At 37.7% G+C, this 21,653-nt stretch overlaps 1 long non-coding RNA gene across 7 annotated transcripts in view; it reads left to right on the top strand.

Annotated features, from left to right (window-relative positions):
• Window positions 1–1,188: 1,188 nt before the first annotated feature.
• The window catches only part of LOC143435076 (uncharacterized), a 41,399-nt gene continuing 20,934 nt past the window's right edge, over window positions 1,189–21,653 (top strand). The window contains exons 1-3 of one of the 7 annotated variants that reach the window (XR_013105055.1): window positions 1,203–1,285; window positions 7,986–8,075; window positions 8,550–8,781. This is a non-coding gene — a long non-coding RNA (uncharacterized LOC143435076). Of the gene's footprint in view, window positions 1,286–7,985; window positions 8,076–8,549; window positions 8,782–21,653 lie in introns of all 7 variants that reach the window. The other 6 variants (XR_013105054.1, XR_013105049.1, XR_013105050.1 and 3 more) reach the window with 6 other exon arrangements.

Raw genomic sequence — 21,653 nt, 5'->3', positions numbered from 1 at the left:
TCTTGGATACTGTTTGTGCCAGTTACAACTGTTTCTTAAAATATAAAGGTTTGGCTTGTTTGGCTTTGGGAGAAGAACTTTGTTTTAACATGGTCATTCCCTGACAGTGTATTGATCACTTTATTTGCATTCTAGGGTAGTAAAAGAAAATTTAATGGGTCCCCATGAAAAACTAATTAAAAAGGGCCCTGTAGATTCCTTCTCCCTAACCTGAGTAGCTGAAGCCGGAGCCTTCAGGGTTTGCCAAGCAGAGGCCCAGTTAATCAGTTAACAAAGAATGCAGAGATACAGGACAAAGGGCTGCTGAGTCACCCCAGGAATGGGCCTCAATGAAGATAAGAGAGATGAACATCTGGCTGCAGGAACTGCACCCTGTCCCCATGGACCAGTTTGGCCCGATGATGTTCAAAAATTGGAAAACAACCAATCGATCGTGTACACCAGTGCAAAAGTTTCTCCTTTTCCCCACCCTGAGCTTATATAAACCCTAAATCCCTGAGCCATGAGGTCGATGCCCCTGTCTCCTACATTGAGACACGTGTTGGCCTGGGATGCTCCACCATTAAACTACCTCATGTTCTTGCAGCAAGTTGGTCTCTTGTGTGTCCTTTGGGTGTGCGCCATCCTGAGACCCGAGTGGGGTCCCCTTCAGGGGGTTCATGAGCCTTTCAGTAGTGCTTTTTAAAACTCTAATGCTACCAAAAGACATTTGTTTGGACTAGATGTGACATTTTATTAATAAGGAAATTTTAGTAATAGTTTAACAATTTATTGAAATTATAGAGTGAAAGACAATAAAGAGAACTCATTCCTGATTAAACAGTTAAAAATTTCAAAGCACTAACATTGTTTAGCTTTCATATTCCATATATTGCTTTTATTTTCCATAAAGTTAAAGAGTTTGTTTATGTGGATACACGCTGAGAGTAATACTCTGTTTCTCAGACTAAAAAGTCTGGACTTCTCTTCTCACACTGTGCGTTTCTGTAGAGTCTATGTCCCCAGAAAAGTCTTAAGTCAAGTTTCACAAGCTTGGGAAACTTGATTTGTTTTTTAACTGATACATAAAAGCATCTTTCTCCTTCCTAGTCATGAGTTTCTTGGATTTCTCACTCCTGTGGTACCCCTGCCAAGGTTTCTAGAATAACTAAACTAATCTTTATGTAAATAGAAACATGCCCCACAGTGCTCTACAGCTGTTTGCAGGATGAAAACACTAATCCTTTCACCTCACTGTGCTTACACCCAGCCAGGAAGCATCTGTAGCCTAAATTTCTTCTATCAAGTAAGAATTTTAATGACTCTGTCTAGCTTTACTTGTGTGTGTGTGTTTCCTGAGCTGTATAATAGATTAGAAGGATCGGATATTGTTTTAGATATTATCTTAGCTAGTCCTCACAAAAGCCTTACCATCTTCAGCACACATGCTGTTATGATTTGAGCTGGCCATTCCAGTTGACTTTGAAAGCAAGGAATCAGTGAACACATTACTAATCCAACTCCTGACAATGCTTGTAGAGGTCATTTAGTCAGGAGTGATTTCACTGCTTCATCTTCTTGATGATTGCCATGGGATCTAGGACTTTTCCTTGAGAATTGTAATTCTATTACAGTCACAAAATGTATGAAACTCCAGTTCAACTAATACTTTCAGAGAGAGAATGTTGTTTTATTAGAGCAGAGAATACAAATAAAAGTGAAATGTAGGGGATCCTGCTACGTAGAGTTTTAAGGTATAGACTATGATCATCTGCAGATCTTTTTTTTTTTTTTTTTAAAAATTAAAACTATGATGTCACATGAAGTACCTGAATGTCAGTTCAAATAAATTACTTCACAGTTAAAAGATTAGTATAGAAATGAATATGACTCAGGGTTGAGAGTGGGAAGTGTGAGAGCCATAGATGAAGGCAAGAAGTGAGTTTGCTAAAGTGTCTTATATAATGTTCTTAAGCAAAAAGGCAGGGTGCAGCATGTCTTTATATCTATTGATGCTAATGTATACAGAAGATGTATTAGTGTAACAGTTTAAAATTGACATCTGTACATGTTTCTTAAATATAGCTCAGGCAAGAATTCTGCAGACTCACAGATATACAGAAAAAAAAAACAAAAAAACAAAAAAAAAACAAAAAGGCTTTTTTAAAAGTCAGTGATAGCCATGTTTTCATGGTCGAGTGTAGAAAAGATTGATTCAAAACAAAGAGCTGTATTAGTTTTTACACATTCAGACTGTAGATCTAAACTTTAAAACTCAAACTATTTGAAGTTGCTTGTTTATAATCAAATCGCAACAAGAAAAATTAAAGAAGAATCGTTAAAAATGGCTATATAAATACACCTACACATGTGAATGTTTTAAAAGATTGGCTTATTATTAAAACAACACATAAGAAAATAAGGTTACTTGTGTTAAAGGGCTGGGAAAATGAATAAGGACGTTAGGGCTTTTTTTATTGTTAGTTTTTAAAAACTGTCATTGTGATTATGATAGGCAGGGTTCTAAAATGACCCTTATGGCTTCCCAAACCTGGAAATTGATCCAAGGAATTAACTGTCATGGGTTTTGCTCCATGGATTAGGATATCTGCTGTGGCCCTTGTGGCAAACAAGAACATCAAAGTTATCTGAATATGCATGACAGAGTCACCCACATCCTTTAAAACAGATTTATTTTCTGCTGTTCTAAGAAAGGGAGTTCAGAATGATTCATTAAGATCGAGGACAGGTTATAATGATGTTGTCTGTTGCCAAGATAGAAAAGGCTATCTGGCTAGGACCTGAGGGACACTTCAGTGGTCTGAGACACATTCTATGTTGAAATGAAAATTTTTTGTTTCTTTAGAGACTCAGTGTGTCATGTGATTTTTTTTTAATGGAAACTGCCTTATGAGAGGATATTTTGCTGAAACAGACATGTGAGAGAATGTTTTGGTAAGAACAGATGCATGGTGTTTTTCTGGAAGTGACCTGGTAAAAGAGAATGAGATGTTTGCTGGAGTGGATGCTTGAGAGAACAGGAGATGTTTTGAAAAAGTATAAGTATAACCCAACAGACAGTGGACAATGCTATCACATTTGTTTACCTTGCAATGCTGGTGATTCTTGAGCTGAGCTGACAAGGGTCATTGTTGGACTTCGACACTGGTCTTCACTGATGAGACCATGGCAGTGGTTCATTTTGCTTTGCTTTTCTAGTCTTTGCAGACAACTCTGTAGCATTGGTTTGCCTTGCCTTCTTTGCTGATCATTGCTTGTTATTACTTTATAGAGCAAAACACACCAAAGAACTTTTGTGAACATGGGCTGATTGATGGAGCCTAGCAGTTTTTCCATTCACTTTAGCATGTCTGTTGCTGTCATCTCTGTTCAACTCATGTTCAGGCAGTCATGTTGGTATTACCATAGGGGTGTAGCTTCTGATCTTACTAGGAGACAGTCAAACTCAAACTTCCTAATCCTCTGGCTCTTACAGACTCTCCATCCCCTCTTCTCCAATGTTCAGTGAGTCTTAGGTGCAGAAGTTGTTTTGTAGATGTATCCATTGTCACTGAACTCCATAACTCTGCAATAAATAGTTTTAAAATGTTTTTATTCTTTGACATTTTCCCACACAAGCATAATGAATCCTGACTCTTCTTACTCTGTTTCCATATCTCATCCCTGATTCTTCTACCAAAACCCCTCTTCTACTTTCCCAGTTGCCTTCCTACTTTCATATCTTTTTTATGTGTGTGAGACCCACTGAGTTTAAACCTAACTGCAGTAAAATCATGAGAAAGAGGTCAATTACTGAAGCATGGCAACTAATCAATATCAACACCAATAGAGGAAGTGATACCTCTCTCCCCAGTCACAATTAATTATCAATAATCCCCCAGGCAAGGGGATATTGACAGGGACCATATCTTTTGGATACAATAGAAGCTTCAGTGACTTCATGAGTACAGTAGTCTTGTCATGACCTGAAGACAATTGCTCAGTAGTGCTCTCTTAACAGCTGGCTGTTCTAGTCTTTCCACTTCCTTTTCTGTGATATTCCCTAGTCTTGAGGGGAGGGTCGATATAGTCCCATTGAAAACTGAGCATGCCCTCCTCACTTATTCTTTACACTTAGACGAAACATGAGTTTCTATAGAAAGTGCTGTCTACTACAAAGGGAAACTTCTCCAAGGAGGACTAAAAGCCAAACAAATCTATGGCTGTAAAGGTAAGTATTTAGAAGGCACTTTGGTACTACATCAATTTTGCAAAACAATAGTGGTAGGTTCTCTCCTAGAGCCCACAAATTCTCCAGTCAGGGTTTGGTTGCCGGGTTTACAGTGCTTGAGTTCCATCCCATGAAACAGGCCTTAGGTTCAATTATATAGCTGTAGGTTATTTTTCAAGAAATTCATGCTACTATTGTACTAATAAGCATATTTTGCTAGGCTGGTCTTTATTGTAGCTCACAGACTTCACAGATGCTTAAGACCATTGATAAGATTTTCTTCTGAAGATGCCTATATACTATGATTTGGCACTCTCAAGGCTGGGTATCAGGAAGGAAACTTCAAGGTCAACAAGTAACAGTTTGATTTCTCTATACCCTGTGACCAAAATATGTAGTATCTTTCCCAATAGGAGTTTGCCATCAATAACTAGATCCTTTAACAGTGTATGCTTTATTTAAAAGACCAGTTTAGCTTTTGGTTGTGGGGAGCATACAGAAGGCGGCTATGATCCTTGCAGCCATCTTGAGCCATATACCCTGACAAGAGACTTGTTACAATAGCCTACCACAGCTGAGCACACTCTGATAACATCTTGCTTTAGATACCCAGGATTTTCCCCTGGGTGTGTGAGACTTAAAGCTGTGATTTAGAGCTGAGACTTAAGGGTGCGACTTAGAGATCAGATTTAGAGGTAAGACCTAAGGGTGTGACTTAAGGGCGTGGCTTAGAAGTGAGGCATATAAAAGATGAGAGGCAGACAGAAGAGTTTAGTACAACTTAAAACTAGGAATTAGGTTAGAGTACAACTTGGAACTAGGAATTAGGCTAGAGAGTACAACTCACAGTACAACTTAGAGTTAGTAATTAGGCATGAGGTAAGAAGACACTTGGACTAGAGAACTCAGAAGAAAGAATTATTAGACATTAGGCACTTAGCACTTGGAAGAAGTAACTTGGAACTTGGAGGCATTAGGGACTAGGAACTAGGGACTTGGAGAGAAGAAGAGAGACTGAAGAATAAACGGGATTGAATCACACTCTGTCTGGTCTCCATTCCTCCAGAGAGTCCGTCCTCAGTTTCTCTCTTGCTGAACCCCGACCCGCGGACTGGAGCAGCTTGGGGCAGTGCGGGCTAACAAGTTAGTCCCCAAGGCTTTTGGCAGTGTGGGTTCCAACATTGACAGAACGGTCCAAGACATTTTGGACCCCAAACGTGGGGTAGAGCAGTTCTCAACATTTGGTTGTATGTTATTGATTTTATTTATTCTTGGACGTATTAATTAGGCGCATGTGCATTGAAGCTTACTCAAAATTCTTGTGAAATATTCACATTTGGGTTATACTCACGTTTGTATTGATACTTAATAAGGTTCCTTCTGCAGTTTAGAATTATTTTTGTTTTTTCTTAATAGTAAGTATGAACATTCATGAATTCTTTTGAGCAGGATTCAGTGTGTGTGTGTGTGTGTGAATTTTGACTGTCAGTGAGTGTCCATTCCTAGACTGCAGACATCTCAAAGATTTAGCATATTAATAAAAAGTCTTCATTTTGAGGATTTACCAGGTTCATTTAGACCCCAGAATTCCCAACGTGCACAATCCTAATTCTCTTTCCAGCATTTACTTAATGGAGTCTAGGTGAGATAGTGTGTGTAAACACTTAGGACCAGTGGAAACTATTAGGCCATTATGAATGTAAAGCTGGGGATTTTATTATGACATACTGCTGAATAGTGTTTTAACTTTATCTGTTGGTGTGATAGAAATTTAAATAGAATGCTATTCCTTTTCTATCTTACATATTACATGGTCCTACTCTCTAGTTAGGAAAAATGTTGTATTATATTTAGCATTTATTTTAGTGTATATGAATTCCTGGAAAATACTGCAACATAATAAGCTTTGCATTGATTTCTATGGACCACTCATTGTTTCAATAACTCAAATCATTGCATCTGAGATGGATGACTCAGCATTTCTGGTTGTTACTCTTAAGTTTCTCTCTGTTTATGCAGCTCCATGGCATATGCAAAGCTCTGACTGTTTGTATGCAAGAAGTTGACCTTTTCTGTTCACCTGTCTCAGAAAGTACTTCATCCTCAGCAATATATTTCTTTAGTGCTGCAGATTCATTTAATTTCTTTCTTTCTTTTTATCATATCTTTGGACACTTAAATCGTATTTTAGGGCACAATTAATGGGGGCTAAATTAATTTTAAGCATACAATAGATTTTGCAAGTTCTAGCTACCTTATTTATTTTTTTTTAAATAAAGTTTATTTAGGGCATGAGAAGGGGGTTGTTAAGGGAGTAGAGGCAGAGAAAGACAGGGCACAGAGAAGGGGAGAGGAAAAGAGAGAAAGAGAGATAAGAGCATATTTAATTTCTATTAGATCTATTTTAAATATAAATTCATTGATGCATGATACTGTATATACTATATGCATGAAACTATATATTTATAGTATCAACTACATTCCTAAATAATATTTTTGAAGCTTAAAATAGTTTTTAGAGGTGTTTCTTCCAAACCCCTTATGCTCATTTGAACATTTGAACATTTGTGTGTGTGTGTGATATCCAATAGTATGTCACACAAATGTTTGCCTCTTAAAGTCTATTTGCGTTATTACTGGAAAACGAAGATACAAGTCTAGTCTTAATTCTGGGCTGTTAGATCCAGTGGACACTGACATAATTGGAACACATAGATACTCAGTCTTTGACAGGGCTTAATCAGTTAAATCCCTATCTTCTGCGTTGCAGGGGGCTTCTCCATGGGTAGAACACAACCAAAGATGCACAGAAACAGAAGGAGAAAAGCTTGGCTCTGGGACACAGATGGGGTGTCTATGATCTCATCACAGACTTCTGTTAATCTTAATTGTAGAGAATTAACATGTTAAGTACTTTAAAAATAGCACTGTCTACATTTTAGCCAATGCAATAATGATTCAACTTTTTATGGGTTATTAAAAAGCTAAATGAACTCTTATAATAGCTATTGGTTATTTCTTGTGGTTGATAGAAAATAAAATATAATTGTTTTAGGGCTATCTTTTGATAATATATTTCAACTATCATATAATTAAATGAGTAATTTCCAGATATTTTGGCTTTTAAAACTAATTCAGGAATTATTTTATAATGTTTGTGGAATCAAATCTCATGTACACCATTATAGAGTAGAAAATAAATATATTATTAAACATTTATTTATTTGTTTGTTTATCTATCTATCTATCTATCTATCTATCTATCTATCTATCTATCTATCTATCTAATACTTTGGGGGGAGGGTTGTGTGTACCACAATGGTATGTATTAAAGCCAGAGGACAACTTTCAGGAATTACTTCTGTCTTTTCATAATGTGAATCCTAGAGATCAACTGAGGTTTTCGGGCTTGTCAGACAAGTTCTTTACCTGCTGAGCCATCTTGCCAGCTCTATATTTGTTTTTATACAAGGAAATGTAGTCGTTCACTGGTTGAGTTGACATAAAATATCAACTTGTACTTTTAATGCTGAGCTTGCTCCTTCATCTCTTGGATATGTTACATGTTCCATAGAAATTATGCCCCTGTTGTGGATGAACTTAATGGGTGCAATAATGACTGCTGGAGGTGGCTAGAAATTTGAGTTTGGTTAATTGTGACATTCTGTGTTTGGGAAGCAGTTAAGGCAGAAAAGTGTGATAATGAAAACAAGGAGCAGAGTTCTTTGTCAATATTTCTTTATTTACTTAGGTGAGTTAATGTTAAATGTTTCAGCATTTTGGTGTTGAGCAGTTGGCAACTCTTGAGAGAATTTGGCATCATGGTGTCTGGAACTGAACAGATACAGTCCTTATAACCAGTATGGTAAGCCAGAGCATTCAAGGGCATTGATAGAAGGTTTAAGCTAAGAGAAAAAAAAAGTCTCTGCTTTCTTAATATCTGGCCAATTTAGACAATTATTTAAGTTAGTTTTAATGTTCATAAAAATAATTATCTTCAAAAGTTATGTTGTCTATGATATACATATACTTACACATACATGTCGTGTGAATTCATTTATTGGTCAAACTTATCATTTACTATTAAAATTCACAAAAGATAAATATAGCATTTGTATTTTAATATCAGATTTCATATTCATACTGCATACTTAGTTTCTTATAATTTTTAATAGTTTATTATATTAGTTAAAATTCTCTAGAGAAAAATCAACAATAGAATGCATAAGTATTTAAAGGTTACTTAGTAGCTTGTCTCACACAGTATGATCTAATAGTTCAATAGTGGTTATCTGTATACTGGATAGATGGAGAACTTAGTAACTCCTTAATGTTTCAGGGCTAAATGCCCCAGAGACTTCAATTTGCCACTGAAGGTATGAACAATTCCTGGAGAGCGGCTGACTTACAGCTTATTTTGGAAGGCTAAATAAACTAGCATCCAGTGTAAGTGGCAGCAATATAGTGGATGCACACACCAACAAGGAATGAAGGAGCACAGGCAAATCAACGCCAATGTTTCCTAGGATCCTGCAGATGGAAGGAACTGACTGCATGGAGTCTGTTGGAGGGTAAGTGTCCCTCAATCAATTCTGGCTAGAATTGCTATCACAGTCTTACTCAGAGGTAAGTCCCTGATCCTAGGTCCAATCAAGTTGGCAACTGAGATTAACCATCAGACTTAGTTGCTTCATCTTTTAATCTTCCACCAATCACTTTCAGTAAGTTTTATTGTCATGGCATAATTTATATGACACTGAATTTTACCTTTCATTTATCGGCTTGCAACTTTCTTACAAAAGTTTGTACTTTTTCTCATCTATTGCAAGCTGTGTTTTTTGTGTCTGTCTCTGACTGTATGTCTGTGTGTTTCTCTGTCTGTCTGTCTGTCTGTCTGTCTCTGTCTGTCTGTCTCTGTCTCTCTCTCTCTCTCTCTCTCTCTCTCTCTCTCTCTCTCTCTCTCTCTCGTGTGTGTGTGTGTGTATTCAGGTGCATGTACATGTCCACTGGGATCAGAGCTATTCAGTCTTCTGTTTCTAGGTGGTTATGTTCACCTGACTTGGGCACTGGGAAAAAACTCAGATACTTCACAAGAACAGTATGTACTCCTAACTACTGAGCAACTGGTCATCTGTCCAACCTCTCTTTACTTACATCTTTAATTTTTTACAGTCCTGCTACCTGTCTGCCCTCTGACAGTTCCTCATCCCATTTCTCTTCCCCATTGTCTTCAAGAGGATATACCCACCCACCAACCCCACTTCACCCACTCACCCCACTCCACTCCAATCCACCCCATCCCACCCTATGCCACCAGTCCTCCCTAGTCCCTGGGGCCTCAAGTCTTTCCAGATTTAGGTTCATCTTCCCTCACTGAGGCCAGACCTGACAGACCTCTGCTGTAAATGTGTCAGGGGCTTTGAACCAGCTAGTGTATGCTGCCTGGTTGGTGGCTCAGTGTCTGAGAGATTTCAGTGGGCCAGGTTAGTTGAGACTGTTTGTCTTCCTATATGTGGCCCTCCTCCTCAGCTTCTTCCAGCTTTTCCCTAATTCAACCATGGGGGTCACCAGCCTCTGTTCATTGGTTGGCTGTACGTTATCTGCATCTGTCTCAGTTAGCTTCTTGTTGGGCCTTTCAGAGGAGCAGCCATGCTAGGCTCTTGTCTGTAAGCACACCATAGCATCAGTAACAGTGTCAGGCCTTGGAGCCTCCTCTTGATGAATCCCACCATTTACTGAACCTCCTTTCCCTCGGTCTCTTCTCCATTTTTGACCTAGCATAACTTTTAGACAGGATCAATTCTGGGTCAGAGTTTTTGACTGTGGGATGGCAACCCCAGTAGTAGACTTCTATCTTAAACATTTTTATTTAAATCCAAACTAACATTTTATTCTAAGACTTATTATTTTCCCATATTAAAACATATTCAACCCAATTTGAACAAGTTTAAATTGCTATCTGATTGCTTTTTTTTCTTAGTATTTGTTTTCAAGAATTAAGAAATGAAACTAGAAACCGGATTCCGATCTCAACAATCCATGTTTTATTTTTGACACATTGCTTTCTTAGCAATGTGGTGTGACCTACTTAATTCTCAGAGACAACCCAAAACATCCTTCAGTGAAACATGCAGCTAGTCTTGCAGTATCCAGCTGCTTAGGGAAAACTGGATTCTGCATAATCTAATCAGACTAAGGCACATTTACAAACTCCCTGCTCTCATCCAAAATTCTTTATTACTGCATAGTTTGGAAAAATTGTGCTGAGTTTTGGTATATGAAATGGTGGAAGGAAGATCCTCTACATTTTGAGAGGCCAAATAGCCTGTGTATGACATTCATATTGCTAACTGGGTCATTAAAACTTGGACCATGCTTTATATCCTTGTTTAAAAACCCTTTTGAGTTCCAGTCAGGGAAAGAAAAAGTAAAGTAATTAGATATCAGTTTTAATACATCATATTGAAAATAAAAACAAGACTTCCCAGTTCTCCAAACATCAATGAAGGCATGGAGAAATGAAACTTTTAAAAAAAATTTTAAATTTAATTTTATTTTTATTAGATATTTTATTTATTTACATTTACATTTATTTACATTTACATTTATTTCCCCTTTCCCAGTTTCCCTGCCGGAACCCCCCCTATGCCATTCTCCCTCCCCCTGCTTCTATGAGGGTATTCACCCCCCACCTCCCGCCTACCTATTCCTGCCTTCCCACTTTCGAATTCCCCTACACTGGGTCATGGAGCCGTCCCAGGTCCAAGGGCTTCTCCTCCCATTGATGTCTGACAAGGCCATCCTCTGTTACATAAATAGCTGGAGCCATGGGATCTTTCATGTGTACTCTTTGGTTGGTGGTTTAGTTCCTGTGAGCTCTGTGGGCTCTGGTTGGTTGATATTGTTGTGATTTTTATGGGTTATAAACCCCTTAAGCTCCTTTAGTCCTTTTTCTAACTCCTCCATTGGAGACCCATGCTCAGTCCAATGGTTGACTGTGAGCATCCCCCTCTGCATTTGCCAGGCTCTGACAGAGCCTCTTAGGAGACAGCTATATCAGGATCCTGTCAGCAAGCACTTCTTGGCATCTGCAATAGTGTCTGGGTTTGGTGTCTGTATATGGGATGGAGCCCCAGATGGGCCAGTCTCTGGATGGCCTTTATTTCAGTCTTTGCTTCACATAGTCTCTGTATTTGCTCCCTTGGGTATTTTGTTCTCCCTTCTAAGAAGGACTGAAACATCCACACTTTGGTCTTCCTTCTTGAGCTTCATGTGGTTTGTGAATTGTATCTTGGGTATTCCCATTCTTTTAGGCTAATATCCACTTATCAGTGAGTACATACCATGTGTGTTCTTTTGTGACTGAATTACCTTACTCAGGATGATATTTTCTAGTTCCATCCATTTGCCCGAGAATTTCATGAGTTCACTGTTTTTAATAGCCATTGTGTAAATATACCACATTTTCTGTATCCATTCCTCTGTTGAATGACATCTGTGTTCTTTCCAGCTTCTGGTTATTTTAAATAAGGCAGCTATGAACATAGTGGAGCACATGAAACCATTTTATACTGCTTATGGCAACAAAATTTGAGATCCCTTATGAACATTTAAAATTTTTCATTAGATTATATTAAGTATGCACAATACAGAGTTCCATTATGGCATTTTCAAATATGTATATAATGTAATTTGATCATATTTACTCCTGTTAGTCTCTCTGGTCCATGTCCTATTTCTATCAGTTCCCTTCTTCTTTCCAGCCATCATGTCTTATTTTTGTGACCCAATGTATTTCATTGGGGTTGAAGCATGCATAAGAGTTTGCATACAGGAACATGGGTACCTTATTAGAATCTTACATCTTTCCCTTACTCCACTAACCATTAACTGAATATTACATACTCAGGAAAGGGTGGGACCATATGAGACTCTCTATTCCAAGAGAGAATGTTGATAGGCCCAGTTTTGTGGTGATAAACAGTAATCACAAATGGTCTGAGAGCATAAGTACAGTAGACACCTCATGACCAGAAGGAAGCACTTCCCATCATTTTCCCTACCTTCCTCCATCTCATATATGATTTCCACCCCTTTTTTGGTGATATTTCCTGATCCCTGTACCGGTTGACATAGATAGTTTTCTTTTTATGTTTGGGCACTCAATAGTCATTTATCTTCAGTATCCTGACCAGTTATGAGTCTCTGCAGTCATTACTGATCATTGCAAAAGAAGCTTCTCTGATCAAAGTATACAGATCACTAGCCTATGTAATAAACACAATTATCTAGACAGCAACTTGATAGATATATCATGTTTATTTTTCAACAGACAGAATTATCATCCACACTAGAGCCTATGACTTCCCCAGTCTCAGATATATGACTAGGTTTACAGAACCAGATTGGAATCACCTCTTCTTGATTAGATACCAAATCCACTCAGGAAGCCAATGATTACTCATATAACAAACGATTGCACCTGCCAGTATGACTAGAGTGAGTTCAGTAGTGTTGTATATAGGGTCCTTGGTGTTATTAAGACTATGGATGACATTTCTGACCCTAAAGTTTGGATAGCAACTTCCATCAGTATAAAGCCAGCCAGTAGGAAGAAAGCTTCCAGCTCAGTTTCAGCTTGACTGTTTTATGCTAGTGACCAACCCATGTAGCCTCTTTAGCAATAGAGTCTTTTCTTTTATTTATTTACATTTCAGATGTCATTCCCTTTTCCCATTCCCAACCCCTGAAGCCTCCTATCCCATTCACCCCTCCTCCTTTTTGCTTTTATACCATTTTAATTACATGCAAGTATTAAGGTCAGTTCTAGGTTGAGGAACTAGCAATACAATAGATGTAAATAGTCAAGGAACAAGCAAGATAATAAACACAAATAGTCAAAGAACAAACAAGGCAATAAACAAAGTTGTGTGATCACTTTCCTGATCACTGTTTTTAAGGGTTTATTAGGATGACCAAAATATCTGAGCCTACTTCCCTGTCCTAGCCCAAAGTCACTTTCATGTCTGAAGCCTACTTCCTTGTTCTAGCCTAAGATTTAGATTCCTGCTTGAAATTAATTTATTGTTCTAGCCTAAGATTTAAATTTCTTCCTGAAATTACTTTGTTCTAGCCTAAGGTTAGATTCATGCCTGAAACCCACTTCCTTGTCCTCGGCCCATGTCAGATTCTTGCAAAACAGCTCCAAAAGCTCTCTGCCTCTTCCCTTTTTTTATTTCATAAACAAGACTGAGCCTGTCTGAGGTCATTCTGACAAGAATGCCTTCCTTATCCATTGTGGAATATGCATTATCAAAAACAATGCACTTCTGTCTTAGGGCGGTAAGGCTCTGTGCAGAATCTTACCCATCTGTAGTCTTACCATCTACTTTTGGTGGACAATAAGCATCAGTGGCAATTGTTTATATTTGGGTGGGGGATTCTCTGATCAGTAACTTAAGTGGGGTAGCCCAAACTAGTACTATAGTTTTTACTTAATAATGTATTACATCTAAGAGCCTACATATACTTTTTAGTAGTTATTTTCTTTTGTAACAGCAGAAACTCTTAAATTTTTCTATGTTTCAGGGTACATTTAAACTCTACAAAACTACTCAAGGTCTTAAGGAGATCATGGTTGTATGAATCATGTATCTTAGCACTTATTCTTCTTATATAGAGACTAATTCTGATGACTTTCAGATTTACTATTTTGGTTAAAATAATAATCAATTATATGTTAAAATATATTGTGTGAAAAATAAGTTTTCCAAAGTAAAAACAGCAGTGATGACAGTGGCACTATTTATGTACCATTTTTGGTTTTGACTTAACAGAAATAATTGAATTTGTATGGTTGTATTTGTACTTGCTATGATTTAACATACTGTTTGTGATAAGCTAAATGATGTGAATATGGTCACATGGATAAGATTTTATTAAAAATTTTATTAGAAAGGTTATTTTATTGCTGATTTCATGAAATTCCAACTATCTTTTTTATATCACATGAAAATACTAGATACTGGCTCTTAAATGGCAACTTGCAGCATAAAACCTTCTGGTATATGAAGCAATATTTCACACTGTTGTATATAACTTCACTACTAATATTTTCATATTTTAATTTACTTAAATTGAGTATTTCACAAATAAACTTCTATTTATTTATGAAGTACTATATGATGTCTCAATGCATGTATACAGTTTGGAATAATCCAATCAGGTTTACTTGTATGACTGCTCTTTCAAAAAACACTCTCATTTCTTTGTGGAGAGTGCAATTTAAATCCTATTGCATAGCTATTTTGAAATATGCAGAACATTATTATTATTTACAGTCTTTGTCTGATAGTACAATAGAATTCATCTAACTTGTGTATTTGAGATCAGTGTCTATCCAAAGGAATTGAAAGCAGTAAGTTGATGAGATGTCTACATTCTTAAATTCATTACAGAATTTTTCATAATAGTCAAAATGTAGAAGCAATATATCTATTTCTTTGAATAAGGCATATACTTATTATAGTGTTTTAAATGTATTGTTGAGCGTTTCTTGTATAAACACCATATTTACATCAATTTCCTTTTGCGTATCAACATGACTCTCTTCTACTCCTCAAATTAATGACCTCTAATTCTTTAAATTATATATATATATTAATATATATATATATATATATAATATATATATATATATATATATATTATATATATATATATATATATATATATATATATATATATTATATATATATATATATATATCCCAGTACCGGAAGGCTTCCCACAAAGATCTCCAGCCCAGCCGGGTGTAGGGGGTCAAGTGCGAGCAGGATGGGGGAATCATCTCTGCTGCCTCTGCCCCCCCCCATCTGAGACGTGTCTCTGCTGTTACAACCCAGTTACTCCCAGGTGCTGCACCTGTTGCTCTATGCTGAGTCGGTCAGGGTGGAGCCTGTGAGAAGCTAGCTAGCTAGCAAAGAGGGGAGGGTCCTGAGCAGATCTCTTCCCAAGTGTTGCAGCTCTTGTGACAGAAACTCTCAGACAATGGGGTGATTCTTACACACACTTCACTTCTCCAAATAGGGTTCTTGTATACGGTTTTGCTGTGGGTTAGGGTTTAGTAGCAGATAACCTTTTGGATTGGTCTGAGAGCTTGAAGATAGCTCATCTACATATGGGAGAGTCTGAGGCACTGTTTCTATATTTCTGATGGCTGTAGACCTACCTCTCTGTGGGAGGGGCTGTGGAAGGCTGAAGCTACGTGAGAAGAACCAGGAGGCCCAGGAGGCCTAGGAGGCCCAGGAGGCCTAGGAGTTCTGCCAACCCCTACCATCCCTTTAGTGTCTCTGGGGTTAGAAGCAGATTCAACTGGGTACCCCATTGTCTCTCACAACCCACTGCCTCACAACTCCCCCCCCTTTTTTTTTTTTTTTTTTTTTTTTTACAAAGGAGAAGTGTCATCCGAATAACTTCTATGTTGGGAACAGTTTGATAGTGAACCAAGACCTGATTGGTAGTTACCTTTGCAATGCTACTCATCTTCTGCTTTAGAAACTGAATGAGGCAGGGTGCCAAGAAAAGCAAGGCTCCAATGGCTAGTATGAGGCCAAGGAGGAGAAGAATCCAAGCTACTAAGGCCTTAGAGTAGCAATGGGTAGGGGTGTTTGAAGTCTAGCGAGCCCAGAGGTTCCCCTGGAGCTTTTTGAGAATTTGTACATCTTGTTCTACCAGCCAAGATTCATTGACATAGAAGCAACATTCCTCCCGCAGCAAAGCACAAGTTCCCCGCCCCCCACCCCGTTCAGCAGTTAACAAGTCCAAACAAGGCAAAGAGGTAGGACTAGATCAAAGAGAGGGATGTCCTGTGCTTTCCTTGTGGGCAGGGGTCAATGGCAGTTGTAAAGGGAAAAGTTAATGGGAATGGCTATTATTAATGGTTGGGAGAGAGAGGCACAGAAAAAGCATTGAGAGGAATTGGGATGGGTTGTCAGGGGAAGGTCTGCTGCACATTGGATATACTGTAGCCAGGAGAGTGTAGCTTGTAGATCCTTCAATTGGGCAGTCCTGCGTTCCTATAATTTTGTTGTGTCCACTGTAGGTTTCCCTAGCATAGAATCTCCAGTGGTAGGTGTTAGGAAGGCTAGGGAGAGGATGGGTGGTAGCAGAGTTAACATGAAAGATGATAAAAATACATCCAAGAGAATAGAGGAGGGGGGCCTGTGGAGGGCACATGGCCTGGACAGCCATCACCAGGTCATGGATGTGCTTCCAGGAGATCCTGCTGTTCCTCTGGGTGTGGTGTCTTCTCCCCTTCTCTTCCCCCTCCTTGGTTCTTGATCTGTCAGTGATAGGCAGTTTATCTTCTTGGTTGGTGGGGTGGTGTCAGACATTTCTGGCAGGGACCCAGATAGGCTTAGGCTGGTCTTGTGGAAAAAACACAAACAAAACCCCTCTCGGCTGTAAGGAGCGGGTCTGGTCCTTTCCAAATTCCGTCCAAACGATCTCACCATCATACTAGGATAGGGGGAGCTAATTTTGGTGTGTGCCAATGGAGGGAAATAGGAGGGTGTTTGGAGTTTTTGTTTATGTTAAATATGTTTAGAGTAGTCAGGGCCATCACTAATTGTATATTAGCGGGATAAATAGTTGTTTTTTTGATTCAAGAGTTGGGTCTTCAGGGTCTGATGTGTTCTTTCTATTATTCCTTGGCCCTGAGGGTTGTGGAAAATTCCCATATGATGGGCAATTTCCCAGCATGTGCAGAAGATTTTAAATTGATAGCTAGTGAAGGCAGGGCCATTATCAGTTTTTATCTGTTGAGGAATGCCCATGATGGGAAAGGAAGAGAGCATATGTTAAATTGACCTTTTTGAGTTTTCACCTGTCTGGACTGTAGCTCATATAAAATGTGAGTATGTATCTAGAGTGACAAAAACATACTTTTGTCTACTGAATTGGAGAATGTGGGTTACATCAATTTGCCATAAGGCATTGGATTTGAGGCCTCGGGGATTGGTGCCCATGGTTTGTAAAGCTGGGGTGGTAATGAGGGATGCACAAGAGGCACATGTTTTTATTATCCTTTAGATCTGAGCAAGGGGAATGTGGGGGAAGCGAGCATGAAGCCCCTTTAGATTTGTGTGTGTGCATGAATGAAATTGGTCTGCTTGCTCAGTGGAAGCTATGAATGTCCCTGTTGAGGTAGTTTGGTAAGCAAGTGCATTTCCCTCAGATATAGGACCTGGCAGGGGACTGTGAGACCGGATGTGCTGGATATAGATGGGGGAGGCTCTTTCCTGTAGGAGGGCAGAGACCTGTATGAGTAGAGGGAAAAGTGGGTTGACATCTAGTTTGACAAATGATCTTGACAGCCAGGAGAGCAAATTGACAACATATATGCTGTCTGAAAGAGGTTAAAGGGGGCCTTGGCTTCTTTTAGAGCTAGGTAAATGGCATATAGTTCTTTATATTGGGGGAGTGGTGGGAAAACTCTTTGAATCAGAGGATATGCATGTGTGTGTGTGCGTGCACACTAATATATACAACCTGTTGAGTTAGTCCACTTACTGTTGCTCATGTGCATGAGTGTAGGGCTGCCCACTTTGGATGTTGTATACTATCAGTCAGCTCATCCTTAGAGAACCCCGATTCTCCTCAGCAGCTTTTAATTGTCTGTAAGTCTTCATCCAGAAGTTAGACCTTTTGAAATTGTCTCCATCCAAACTGGCACATCAAGTTGCATTGTCATTTTCCTTGTCTTGCCTGCGTATAATCTCATAACATCATCTATTGGTTATTTGGAAAATGCTCCTTCACTAAGCTGTGCAAACCTGAGTGTATCATTTTGGAGACTCAAAGTTTTTGCTCTTACATACACAATCTCAGAATCATTACTTACCTTAGGGTTCCATGATAACATTTTGATAATGGCTAATGTAGAGCTAGCTTTCAGATTTTCACTGAATCATGACTGATGTACTTAATTAGTTTGATTATATTGAGAAAAACAGAAAGTATCTATGTGGTAAGTTTAAATCAATTAAGTATAAGTGTACCATTATCGTAAAAAAATTTAATGTTAAAAATGTTTTATATTTACTTGGAATTATACATTGGATGTAAACTTCAGTGACACAAAGTGGCTACATAAACACAGAAAAATATAAAATATCAAATGGAAAATGCATTCAGCCTTGGTGATGTAAAAGAACAAAATTGACACGTGGAGAGAAGGCTTGAAATGCAGAAAAGAACAGATCTGAAAATAGAACTGAGTAAAAACTGTTTTTTGGAGAGATTTCAATTTTGAGGCTTGTGTTTAGATTACTGAGTCAACTGTGTGGCTAATTCCACCCCTCTGTGGGTACCTAGCCTTAGCTCATGTATTACAGTCTTTAATGCAGAGAATATCAGATTGCAGCTGACATGAATTCCAAACAATTATAGAGCAATAAGGGGGATAGAGCAATAAGAAAAATGCTTTCTTCAATTTAGACCATAAATAAGAAAAAATTCTCTGAAGTGAAAGGTTTTGATAAAATGTGTTCCACAAATTAGTGCTCAGCCTTTCCTCAAAAACAGGATGAAGTAAGTATGGTTACCCCCAGTGAAGAAAAAAATAAACACTTATCTGTGGGACACGTGACCTAGGCTTTCTGCTGCAGTTATGACCAGGCAAACAAGAACTAAATGTGTAATTATAAAACAACACAACACCAGACAACATGAGCAACCATATACCTAAACACAAAGAATAAAAAAAAATATTGCCAAAGGACAATAGTTAACACAGATCACTTATCTGATTAATGTGGATTGCGATACTTAAACGGGTACCATTTGTAAACTATAGGCATACACAGTGCTAAATAAATACGTGATCACTGTAATCAAATGAACCCTAGTGAACACACTGGTTAGCAGAAGTGACATAGTTGAAGACTACTCAAGAGCGAAGCAGAAGATGAAGGACAAAGATGAGCCATGCAAGGGAAAAGCTGATAGACACGGAGGTTCTATTCCAAAGTTTGAATAATAGAAATAATGGAATACAAATAAGAGATTACCTATCACAGAAAAAGAAGAGGAGAGGAAGAAAGCCAAATAATGGAGTTCTAGGAAAAGATAAGAAGTTCAGATTTAGGAGAGGATTCAGAATAATTCTAAAGTAATAAAAAGCAGCCACATGCCTAAAAGTACAGGTTTTAAATGCTTTCCTAGGAAGATGAGGCAAGCATGCTATTCATTTCCAATTTTTTACAAGTGCTGCTATTTTTATCAAGTATGTGCCTGTATATACATGTTCCAGTGTGTGCACATACAGTGTACAGGTAGAAAGGTCCCTGTATTTTTCACAGGTACCAACTAATTTGGAAACAAGAAATATAAGTGAGTATGTGAATCTAAGTCCTCCAAATATAGGAATACACGATATCATCATTGTCATTGTTATCAACAGCATCATCATCATGACATTCGATTTCAGGCTGGTGTTTAAGTTTAGTATAAAATTACAGTATTGATCCTGGAAAAATAGTTTGTAGAATCTGAAAGTCTGATAATTAAGTTTATCTAAAAGAAAAACAGTATTTAACATTCATGAGTTTGGTGGATATTTTCCTACTGGGAATTAAATTACATTATAAAGTTATAGCTAGTGACGGAGTGCGTTCTGGCATGAAAATAATATAAATAAATAAAACCAAGTGTATAATTACATATCTGTACTTTGGAATTCAGATCAGCAAACAAGTGATTAGTTATTTAATATATGCAATTGAGTAATAAGTGTTTAAGATTTGATGTGATTTCTTTTATTAACAATGGTAAATTAAAATAATTAAACCAATAAAAATACACAAAACTAACACTAAAGGGGTTTTTAAAAATCATATGGAAATTACTTCATAGAAGCCTTATAATATATATAAAAGATTACTTGGAACCATCATATAATGAAGGTGATAACACCTTATGCTACAAAGTAAAACCTCCAGTATCAGAAATAGATTACATCTTGCTGATTTTTTTTTTCACCAAAGAGACTCTCCCAGAAAATATCAAAGGCTAATTCTAAAGCTATTGGTAACTTTCCATAACCTGATGGCAAAGCCCTGTTACTGAAGACACAATTTATGTATGTCATTAAATATGGAGAAATTGTACTAGTGACCCAATAGGCAGCTTCATTTGTCCTGACAAGTGTTCGTGGTGCTGGAAGATAGTTTGCATTTGCCTGGAGCTGTAAAGAATCTTTAGCATCAACTATCAACAAACTTATTGGCCCTCAATGACAACTGTCCTGAAAGACACACTGGTCCAACAGTAGCACAAATATGGGAGGAATCAACCACTTTTGATTGGATTTAAGACCCACTCCATAAGGTGGAACTCACCATACCTGACATTACTAAAGTGGCCGAGAGCCATGACTATGTAGGTCATGGACTTCAGGAGAAAAACGAAGACTCTTATTTTGCTAAAAGAACACAGGAATAAAATGACTTCTAATAACATGTTATATTCATAGATCAGGCCATCACTCAGCTTGTTTCAGGAGATTGTATTTAACACCGAGACCCACAACTGGATGGTGTATAGAGAGTAGAGGCTTTGGAATACTCAGCTCTAAATAGTATATGTTTATCAAACTCCTCTCCTCAAGGATTAGAGACCAATGTAGTAGAGGAAGAATATTGAACTGCCAGAGGAAGTGGATTGCTTTTAGTTTGTCTGTTTTGATTTTTTTTTTTTTATTTTTGATAAAGAAAAACTCACGAAGTTATGTGGGTAGGAAAGATCTGAAGGAGTCATGGGAGGTGAAAGAATATAATCAAAATATAGTGCCCAAACATATTTTAATACAAATCAAAACTATAAAATGACAACCTATAGAAATGTATAAGCATTAAATTATTAGAATAGAATGGACAGGACTACTTTTTCAACTTGACAGGATATTATTTTATTAACAAATATATTTGCTTGGAATTCCCCTCTATTCCTTGTTCACCTTTCCCTAAGTTTCATTATCTTGGTTTAATCAATCTCTCTTTTACTGGGACATGAACACACCAAACCACACCACACCACACATACATACACACACACACACACACACACACACACACACACGATTTATATATTTATACATACATTAACCAGTGTTCATTTTAGCAATGCTGACATGTCAGCTGTTTGTGCTCCTAATAGCCACAGAACTTTTACAGTTTCCTGGAATGAAGTGTACTTTCAAATGTTTTGTTGAGTAAAAGAGGCCATGAATTTGAGAGAAAGTAAGGATGGGTAGGTCTATGGAGAGTTTGAAGGGAATAAATCAAAAAGGGAAATGATACAGTTATATTTTAATATCAAACTTTAGTCATTGAAATAATAATGCAAGCTTATAACATATAATAAAAACGTATGTTTTTATTGC

The sequence above is a fragment of the Arvicanthis niloticus genome, chromosome 19 (assembly GCF_011762505.2).
Source record: "Arvicanthis niloticus isolate mArvNil1 chromosome 19, mArvNil1.pat.X, whole genome shotgun sequence".
In the NCBI taxonomy this organism is placed as follows: Eukaryota; Metazoa; Chordata; class Mammalia; order Rodentia; family Muridae; genus Arvicanthis; species Arvicanthis niloticus.
The sequence above is the reverse complement of the archived record's forward strand: the minus strand, read 5'-3'. Positions and strand labels throughout refer to the sequence as shown.